Source organism: Hoplias malabaricus, chromosome 10 (assembly GCF_029633855.1).
Source record: "Hoplias malabaricus isolate fHopMal1 chromosome 10, fHopMal1.hap1, whole genome shotgun sequence".
In the NCBI taxonomy this organism is placed as follows: domain Eukaryota; kingdom Metazoa; phylum Chordata; class Actinopteri; order Characiformes; family Erythrinidae; genus Hoplias; species Hoplias malabaricus.
The window spans coordinates 41,476,943-41,488,012 of NC_089809.1; the positions used below are offsets into that span (position 1 = coordinate 41,476,943).

The following is an 11,070-nucleotide window of genomic DNA, read 5'->3' on the forward strand; positions in this document are numbered from 1 at the left end:
CCTTTTGCACACCGGCTCATTTGTCCTCAACATCTTGACCAGAGCCTTAAAGTAAACCACGGAAGTTCTCCGTTCATGTTCATGCAAAATATTACTGACCTTTAAACAAAGTGGGTTTAAACACGTTTCGCTAAAAGTTTAAAGAGCATGCAGTTTTTATCAAACCGTTTCAAAGGGAGAGAACATGTAAATGCAGTAGGGTTAGTGACCAAATGAAGATTCAATGCCTAACCACATTATCAGCTACTAAAATACTACTCTGATTTAACTGTACGTGAATACCTGAGATGGATTTAAAACCCTGTCCAGGGCCAAAGATTCAAGTAAGCAGTGAATGAATGAATGAATCTCAATGCTGGTTCCACTTCAGTTCTGGCACAGCAGTGTTGCTACTTTGGTTGTCGAAACCTAGCCATCTATGACCCTATAAATACACAAACAGTTCTCATTTGAGTAGATAGGTACATACAAGCTGAGGACTGATTTTAAACAGTGTACACAACAGGCACAAAGGATAACTGAGTGGTTTAGCTAGATAAGAACACTAAAAAAGAAGCTCAGTGAAGCTCACGACTATAGATAGCATACATACGGTGTTGTACTCAGTCTGAAGGACCAAACTACCAGTCCTAGGCCCACTGTTCATCTCACTGTTCTCATCAGTGGGTTTATACCATGTGTTTTACAACAGCTTCAAACATAGTTCAGCCAACTTTAGAACCTGTTTTTATAATTGATATTTTGATTAATCTCATGTTTTAGCAATTTATTTTGAGTTATGATTCATTCAAATGCTCAACACTCAAAAGGATTTCAGATGTTTTCATGCCTAAGGATCCATAAAAACCTTCTATTACTGTTTAAGTTCCTAATTCATCTCAGTTTTCATTTTTGGGTATTCATGTAAAAATAAAGACTCTTATTTTGGTGAGTGCTGCTTCACCACTTACACTGCAGCTCCAATCACTCATATTGCTGCCCGCAAAATGGAAAAGTTAGTAGTGGATAGAAAGCTGCTGGAAAGCTCTCAAAAAACTGCAAAATAGCACCTAGCTGAATGGCGAACAAGGGAATTTTATTTATGGTTAATTCAGAGTACAAGGTGCTCTCTCATGGCTCATGTTTGGCTTTAAATATTGCCCTTGACTCAGGGTGAGGCTGACCACAGCTCCACTTTATATGGGCTAGATGTCAATAACATACCAGTGCTGTAACTGAGTTGTAAGTTCCAGAAGTGAGAGAGATTTAGCCAAAATGTGTCTGCGATCTGGGACATATATAGTCAGGGGTCAGTGAATATACAGGGGGGGCCATTTATATGGATACACATTAATAAAATGGGAATGGTTGCTGATATAACTTCCTGTTTGTGGCACATTAGTATATGGGAGTGGAGGAAACTTTTCAAGATGGGAGGTGACCATGGCAGCCATTTTGATGTCGGCCATTTTGGATCCAATTTTGTTTTTTTTCAATGGGAAGAGGGTCATGTGACACATCAAACTTATTGGGAATTTCACAAGAAAAACAATGGTGTTTGGTTTTAATGTAACTTTATTCTTTCATGAGTTATTTACAAGTTTCTGACCACTTATAAAATGTGTTCAAAGTGGTGCCCATTGTGTTGGATTGTCAATGCAACCCTCTTCTCCCACTCTTCACACACTGATAGCAACATCACAGGAGAAATGCTAGCACAGGCTTCCAGTATCCGTAGTTTCAGGTGCTGCACATCTTGATGGTATGGTGTGGTATATGGGGTACAAAGATAGTGGGGCCATTCTTCATCAATGCCACTGAATATGCAAAATTTCTGAAATGATGAAGTGTTTCCCTCTTTTCGCACTAAAGCTGGCACGTTCCCTGAGTTTTTCCAGCAAGATGGTGCACCACCACATTATGGTTTATAAAGTTACGTTAAAACCAAGCATACAATTGTTTTTCTTGTGAAATTCCCAATACGCTTGATGTGTCACATGACCCTCTTCCCATTGAAAAAACAAAAGTTGGATCAAAAATGGCTGACTTCAAAATGGCCGCCATGGTCACCACCCATCTTGAAAAGTTTCCCCCCTCCCATCTACTAATGTGCCACAAACAGGAAGTTAATATCACCAACCGTTCCCATTTTATTAAGGTGTATCCATATAAATGACCCACCCTGTAGAAACAAGGAGGTGATAGTAATGTTATGGCTGATTGAAACATTGTTAATATTTTGTTTATTTGGAAAAGGCTGAAACAAACCACCACTAGCAAAAATATAGTGCCATGTTTCTTAAAAGGCTTTGAAACTTTAGACATCTTTAACACCTGGTTGTATCATGAGACAAGGGTGAGTGAATGTGTGAGTGTGAATCACCCTGTGAAGGACTGGCGCCCCCTCCAGGGTGTGTTCCTGCCTTGTGTCCAGTGATTTCAGGTAGGCTCTAGACCCACCGCGACCCTGAACTGGATAAGCGCTTACAAACAATGAATGAATTAATAAATAATTACATATTGATAGTCTTTACCCTGTATAATCCTGACACTAAAAATGCAAGTATTTATGAGAGGGACTGAAAATAAATCAGTAAACCAAGACGGCATCATTACAGGCTGGTAATTAGTTGCATTTTATATATAGCCTAAGTCTATCCTGTTAAGTACTATATCTCCCACATCTAGTATGTTACAGTAATGTATGAATGATAAAAGACCAGATCAATTTATCCAGTTGAGCCAAAATGATATGAGTATGAGAAACGTTTGGACATTTACAGGTGATTAATCAACATCTGCTTGGGTGAACATGCCATTGCCTGGCATAATGTATTAACAACAGCTTATGAACAAGTGGAATACTGCAGTATAAAAACAACAGATCAAGATCATCTGAAGCCTCTGCTCTTCTGGGACTTCAGCAGATATGGGCTAGAGGTGAAACGGTTTCGCCATGCCTCAGTAAGGCAAAGGTTGTACCAAACAATGAAGAACAAGACCCAGCCCATCTTTCCAAATATCATTCCCTTCTCAAAACTCCACAGCAAACAAACATTAAAATATTAGCGTAAGGCTCCTTTCTCGCGAGGGCAACTAAGAGAAGATGCGAAAGGTAGCAGACAATACAATGAACATTTTTAAGACTTAGAAGCACAAGGAAAACTGCTTGGGAAACAGAGTCAGACTCACTCTGTGCTGTGAACTGGATTGGAGAAGACATTTGTCTTCATTTGTCTGATACTTCAACTGATAGCCTTTTATTGCTAGCCGTTTATCAACTCAGATCAAATCAAGATAAATATCCTGGACTTATAAACTGACAAACGCTGATATTACCTCCTTACATAGGAGTTTGGGGCAAGCAAAATGCAAAACTATGAAAATAATTAATAAAAATCACACAACACAATTCAGAATTCAGTATACAATACATCCATATGGAAAAATTGACTTTTTTATATTTCAGTCTCATTTAGTTTAGCCATAAGTCATAATATGATCTGATTTCTATAGCCACGGTCCACTTTACCAGCTCAGATGTGTTGTGCTCATGTTTCTATGAGTAATACATACATCAGCACTCAGTCATTTATACTGCCTCCAGTAGCAGAGCAGGAAGTGATACAGTGACAGTAAACTGCCCAGTGTCTATTGCGTGCACTTCTTTACTTTCAGATTAACTAAGAGCTCTACATCCTTCAAGCAGGTCACAGGCACAGTTTATTACTGTCCCAGTTAAATATCAACCTGTGTTCTACACAAACGTAAGGCTAAGCAAAGCAATGGACTCCACAGTAAAAAGCTCTGTATTTCTACTGTCAGTTCTATTTAATTTGTTCATTAGAAACTGTGGCATCCAATTGTTTTTGTTGTTGTTCTCAAATGAACTCAAAATACTGGCTTTTCTGCAGTCTGCAAAGCTTTACATTATGGTTTATCTAGAGATCATTTTTACAAGCAAGTCTAGCATAATAAATATATACTTCAACACAGTGTTGCTCCGGTTTGGAGTTTTAGGGTCCAATATAAAAACATATACTGACAATACAGACATTAAACTATTATTTTGATTTAAATATTATATTAAATTGTATAGAGTATTCATGAGCCAAGCTACAGGGGTTAGACGATGAAACTGAAACACCTGTCATTGTAGTGTGGGAGGTTTCATGGCTAAATTGGAGCAGCCTGGTGGACAATCTTCATTAACTCCACACTGCACCAGTAAGACCATGTGCATCCAATGGTTCAAACACTGTGTCCTGAAGGCGGTGCCGTGTATCAGGACGACAATGCACCAATACACACAGTGAGACTGGTGAAAGATTGGTTTGATGAACATGAAAGTGAAGTTGAACATCTCCCATGGCCTGCACAGTCACCAGATCTAAATATTATTGAGCCACTTTGGGGTGTTGTGGAGGAGCGAGTCAGGAAACGTTTTCCTCCACCAGCATCACGTAGAGACCTGGCCACTATCCTGCAAGAAGAATGGCTTCAAATCCCTCTGACCACTGTGCAGGACTTGTGTATGTCATTCCCAAGACGAACTGACGCTGTATTGGCCGCAAAAGGAGGCCCTACACCACACTAATAAATTACTGTGGTCTAAAACCAGGTGTTTCACTTTCATTGTCCAACCCCTGTAGATCAGGTGTTAACTTTCAAAGAGAAACGAAGCACAGACTGATATCAGCCATTGATATATTGTGCTTCCCTAATCACTGACCTTACCACACATCATCTACTTGTGTCCACAAAGTAGAAAACACATTGTTCTGGATGTACAAAGCTGCTGCTGAGACTCCTGTTCTGCCAATTGCACATTATCATGCTTTGCGTGAACATTATTTCATACCAGAAATAATCAGGCTGTAACAGCTGTTCTAAACACGTCACAAGATTAAACATGTATAAATTCATCAGCATCATCTGGATTTCACTTTCAACTCCAAATCCAAGCATCTGTCCCATTTCCAGACCAAGGAGAGAGAGAGAGGGAGAGAGAGAGAGAGAGAGAGAGAGAGAGAGAGAGAGAGAAAATGCTCATCCTTCAATTAGCTGCTTACACATGCTTTCATAATCCTTAATGGGCCACTGCTTCAGACATTGCTTAAACACAGAAATTCCTCTGTGGATTGGTCCTACAGGACCAGGGGGAAAGTCCAAATCAGGCCAACTACGTCTAAGAAACAGTCCCTGTGTGGTCTTTCACCTATTTAGATAAATAATACATTATAAACCAGAGAGGCACAACACTGGATTAAAGTCGAAGTTTAAGCCAGTGATGTGTTTCATTTTCAGTCAGAACGGATATTAAAGGGGAATATACTGTGAGGGAAAACCAATTCTGTGAATGTGGAAATGAATGTATATATTAATAACTGAAGCCTACGAATCCACAAGGTGTGATACAAGAGCACTCAGTCCGATATCTATGGGCTGACTAAATCTCTATTCAGACAAATTAGTTTTACCTGTGGAAGTGGTGTAATATTATTACTGGAGTGTATCAGTGATTTTACACCCATTCAAATAGATCATTTCAATTATTTTTCCAGAGTTTCCCATCCTCTCGCCCATTATCTATTAGAAAGGCCAGAAGATAAGGTTATTGAATGCTGGATATTTTTGGTTGGTTGGCTGTTCTCAGAACAATAGCCAAGGTCTAAATATTCCAGTAGCACTCCAGTTCTTTGGTATGACAGCAGTGCAGAAATCGAGTAGCCTCTCCCATGTCTGGAAATTACACCAAGGTTTGTTATCCAGTGTGAATCCATCATAACCATTACCCAGACAGCAGACACTTTTGGGCTCAATCTGTCTCACTTTTGACTTGCAGCTTAGTTACAGCACTGACAAGTGATGTTCAGGCTGGACATGTGCCAACTGTCATAAGCCAGGCTTGACTAAAGATACAGCACGTGTAGTGTCGGCCATGTTGGTTTGGCCCAGATTTTATCCAAAACACATGATGTCTGGCCCATGTGATATTATAAACAAATCAAATATTTAAAAAAAAAATGATACAAATGTAAAATAAATAAAATAAATATAAAAATAGGTCATAGCTAAGTGTGACATCCCTTTCTTAATCCATATGGTTTAATATGATGTCGGCCTAACGCTATAACAGCTTTAAAAGGCTTTCCACAAGGTTTAGGAGAGTCTAACTTTTGACCATTATTCTAGAATCACATTTCTAAGGTCAGACACTGGTGTTGGACGAGTGTGTTAATCTCCACACTAATTCAAGCTTGCTTTGTGCACTGGTGCACAGTCATTGTGGAACTGGAAGGGGCCTTCCCCAAACTGGGAACATGAAATTGTCCAAAATCTCTTGGTATGCTTAAGCATTAAGAGTTCAACGAGTATCGTTTTCCTGCCAACCGCCAAACCCAGACTCATCCATTAGATTTCCTGCAGAAAGTTGCTGACCTCTGCACAGTATGTGCCTCAGCATCCGCTGACCCCACTCTGTCATTTTATGTGGCCTACCACTTTGTGGCCGAGTTGCTGTTGTTCCAAATCGCTTTCTATCACAGTAATTCGCTGGAATTCACTGAACTCCTGAGGACGACTCATTCTTTCACAAACATTTGTCAAAGCAGTCTGCATGCCTAGGCCACTTCTGTGGGCATGGGAGTGACTGGAACACCAGAATTCAATGATTTGGATGGGTTAGTGAATAGTCTTATGATATAGGTAACAGTGCATGTTGTCTTTATATTATGTTGTACATTAAACTGAGCGCCACGTTTGGATGTATGAAATAGCACTGATGAGACAAATGACACTGAAATATGGCATTCACTGTATTCTATTTATTTTCTGAGCATCCTGAATTTTTCCATGAATGGGGCACCATTTGTGTTCCGCTGATGTTACAATTACAAAGATTTAAGTAAAAGATTTCAAACACAAGCAAAATGTCTGTCACAAAAGGCTACAGGAAGGTTTCATATAAATCAATTTAAACAGCTTGACCAAAGACGTCTATTGGCTGAAACAGTTTTATTGAACAACAAGGTCTATATATTTTTTAAAGAATTAAATTACTGTTTTATATTTAATGATCCCATACTGTTAGAATGAAATCTAGTTAACCACTTTTTGTAGCTTTGCAAATTAAAAAATATAGAAACCTTATTTTAAACCTAATTATTTTTTAAAAATTATCTCCAATTTTTATTTAATTTCTTATCAGCAAAGTAAATGTTTATAAAAATTATACATTGTTCCAGAGATAAATTAACATTGATAAATAAATAAATGCATATTTGAAAAATAAACGTTTTTCATTATGCTTACAAATTTACAGCCAATTTTGCAAATACCCAAATAATTTCTTACTACAAATATATATAAAAAATACAATAATTCTATTTTGACGTCCTGTTTAAATTAATAGCTTAAATTACATTTAGAAACCTCAATATTTATGAACAAAATGTTAATGTAGTGATTATATTTTAGGGTTTTTTTTCTCTTAACACTTATATCATATATGTTCCAAGCTCCCACTGTAAAACGTACAATAAATTCATGTGGAGAGGACCTGTAAAAAATAAATCACCAGTCTCTTCCTTTATTTGCCCAGAAATTGTTAAGGCGGGTTGACAGCACCTGCTTAGCAGAAGCTTATGTGACAGAATGAGTTCACAGTTTGTCTGCAGAGACAACTACATCTTCCCAGAGAAAGAGAGACACACATATGGAGAGAAAGAGATGGAGAGCAGGGGGCATAGGGAGGCCACCAAACAGAGACTTAGCACAAAGAATGCCAGACAGAAAGCCAGAGAGAGGTTAAATTACCTGCTCTCATCCAGATTACACTCATTATATGTGGCGGTAGAAAAAATGTCTGTATTGACAAACAACCTATTCCGAGTTCATAAATCAGAAGATAAGTGAACGTATTACTTACCGTTTACATGTGGTTCTTTAAGGCGCCATAAGTATCAGGATTACATCTGGATAGGAAAGAGCCACACAGAAAGAACAGTGTCACTGGTGTAGAGCACTGAATAATGCCAACTGGTAGCAATTTCAAAATGTGTGTAACTGCATCACAACCAATCTAAAAATTCATTCATTCATTCATTGTCTGTAACCCATATCCAGTTCAGGGTCGCGGTGGGTCCAGAGCCTACCTGGAATCATTGGGCACAAGGCAGGAATACACCCTGGAGGGGGCGGGAGTCCTTCACAGGGCAATACACACTCACACATTCACACCTACGGACACTCTTGAGTCGCCAATCCACCTACCAACATGTGTTTTTGGAGCATGGGAGGAAATGGAGCATGGAGCACCCAGAATAAACCCACACAGACACAGGGAGAACGCACCACACTCCTCACAGACAGTCACCCGGAGGAAACCCACACAGACACAGGGAGAACACAATCTATAAATTACAGGAAGAATTTATCACACATTCAGTCTGAACACTCCAGGTGTAAACACATCTCTCCAAACCTCATTTGACACCAAAACTCTGCTCAAAATAGTACGTACAGTGCGCATAGTCAGTGACCACAAGGAGGCTACTCATGAAGGATCCTCGGCCGAAACTAGGTGATGATTCCCATGTCACACACTACATAGCATTCGGATTTTCCAAAGATATTTTTGACCTCAAAGTGTGAATGCATGTTGTTAAAATGTTTTCAGGATGCACCCCTCACCCTCTTCTTATAAAAATAACAGGTATAATTAGGGTCTTACTCTCAGTAGCTACTTACTCAGGGTCTTAATTTCAGTAGTTTCATACATCCATCAATAACTACTGAAGTATTCTTACAGTCTAAAGTTTGCTATTGTGGCATGACTATGTAGAAGGACCAGGACCAGTGCCAGTACAAAACAATACACGGAAGTGCGTATATGCCGATGTACACGTAGCCAATCAGAAAGCAACTGGCAGAATCCTGACAGTGAGGCCAGCTTAACGCACTGAAGGCATCAGACGCTCCATTGACTTGTGGGCAGAGCGTCTGTGGCCGAGACTAAGATTAGAGACACTGTATCACGCTGCATTTATAGGCTAGTGTACACATTTGGTTCACAGGACTGGAACGGTGCACTCTGAGCTCTCGGTGATGAAAACACTACATTTAATGACTATGTACACACACTTGGATGATCAGTTACACATCACAGAAGTCACCCCCAAGACCACTGTTCCACAGCCTGATGCAGGGAGGGTTTATACCTCTGTAGCCAGCACACGGCATTGAGCATGGCGTCCTTAGTTTCTCATTCCCCACTGATGGGTTTCTTTTGACACTTGTTTCTGCTCAGCATTTGGAATAGTGGAGCCGCACAGTACAGGATTTGTGGGTTCTCAGTACAGTGTCACACGGGTACAGACTCGTATCATCACCAGCAGCCTCTCTGCTCTCATTCAGGGCCATCCAATCCCAGGGGGTTTTAGTAGAGATTCTGTGTGCAGATGCAGCAGGGGTGAGCTCTCTATGTTCTCTCTGCCTCCTTTGAAAAAGTAAAAAGAGCGAGTGTGTGGCTCCTGTTTTTTTAAAAAAAATAGTAGAAATATTAATTTGTATGGGACTAACATGATCAGATGAGAGTTGAATTACTAGTTATTTCAGTCTGTAATTTTCTCAATCCAGAAGAAAATTGTCACGTCCTGTGTTTGTTTTCCTAGTTCCTAGGCTCTGTTTCTTCTTCCTGTCTCTGCCCTAGTCCCGCCTTAGCTCCGCCCTCTCGTCAGAGTCTCCTTTGTAGTCCTGCCCTCTCGTTACTGTCCCCAGGTGTTCCTTGTCAGTGATCTGTGTATATAAATAATCCCTTTGTTTCAGTGTTCCCTTGTCTGTTCTTGTGTGTAGATGTGTTCCTTTGTCTGTTTTCTTACACATTACCACCAGTTCACTGTTATGTTCCTGTCCTAGTTTTGTTCCACTGAGTTCTAGTTTGTTTTCCTGCCTCCCTGCTCTTGTTTGTTTTCTGTTTGTTGTGTTGCCTTAGTTTTGGTTAAATAAATATTCCTTGTGAGTACGTCCTCATCCTTCTTCAACTGTGACAAAAATAAAATCACAGAGGGGCTCCTGTAGAGGAAGTAATTACCACAGGAGACCATGTATATTTAATATCATCCAAATAGTGCAATAAAAACTCAATAACAGACTGTGACATCACCAGTCAGTGAGTTTCCACAGTGCCCCCTCCTTGTGGCTCTCTTTAATGTAGATAAATGAACTCTGACCTTGTACTTAAAGACAGAACAGAAATTTGACACACCACACACACTTCATAAACACCGCTCTCATTTTGAGATGCCGTTCAGATTTTTAAATGCAGCGGTATACTCTATTACCGTTGTACTGCTCTGCCCTACTGTAGATCCCAAATGTTGGAAACACTCTCTGTAGCCATATGTGAGCATATTTATAAATCACGGTCAGGGAGGCTGCATAGACGAGAGTCTAATATAAGTGTGAGCTAGGTCTTGAAAACATCCAAACAGCCCTTGTTTCACAGCCACTCTCCCAATGCACATGACCATACACTGCCTGACTACAGCTGGAGGAGTCCCTGAGAGGGGCCTCTGTTAAGAGAACTGTATTGCATCATTTTCTGCATCCTGTTCATCAAGCTCGTGTGTGTGTGTGTGGTGACCCATGTGGTCAGTGTGTGTTGTTCATGTGCTGATGGGATGGAGGTTGAGTCTCAGCCAATGATGAATCAGGATTTGGAGAGACAGGAGGAGATGTGGAAAGTTCTGTCAGCACAGAGGTACGTTTGAGATGTATATTGTGTTCAACAATGTTTACAAAGAGCCACCACATCCACCAATTCCTCATTAATTTAGCTACAGTAATGTGTAGCTCTCACCTTTACAACGTCAAGTGAAGGCCCAAGTCCTTGTCTGCCTCTGGTAATTGTGCAACTATGAAATGAACTTACAAAGTTATGGTTCTGGCTCGGGTTGAGTGCAGATCATCAGTAAAAACTACTGAACAAATGGTAATACTCAAAGATATCAATCCTCATACAGAACGGCCTTTAGAACACAATCAAAAACGGACTGTACCACTTCTGAGGCTCGAAGTGCACATTAGCTT

The 11,070-nt window shown here is 40.0% G+C and overlaps 1 protein-coding gene across 1 annotated transcript in view; it reads right to left on the reverse strand.

Moving 5' to 3' along the window:
- adcy2a (adenylate cyclase 2a) overlaps positions 1-9,661 on the reverse strand; it is a 181,201-nt gene extending 171,540 nt beyond the window's left edge. The window contains exons 1-2 of the mRNA XM_066683044.1: positions 9,562-9,661; positions 7,910-7,955 (exon numbers count right to left, since the gene is read on the reverse strand). The gene's annotated coding sequence lies outside the window, so the exon portion shown is untranslated. The remainder of the gene's footprint in view (positions 1-7,909; positions 7,956-9,561) is intronic.
- Positions 9,662-11,070: the final 1,409 nt, after the last annotated feature.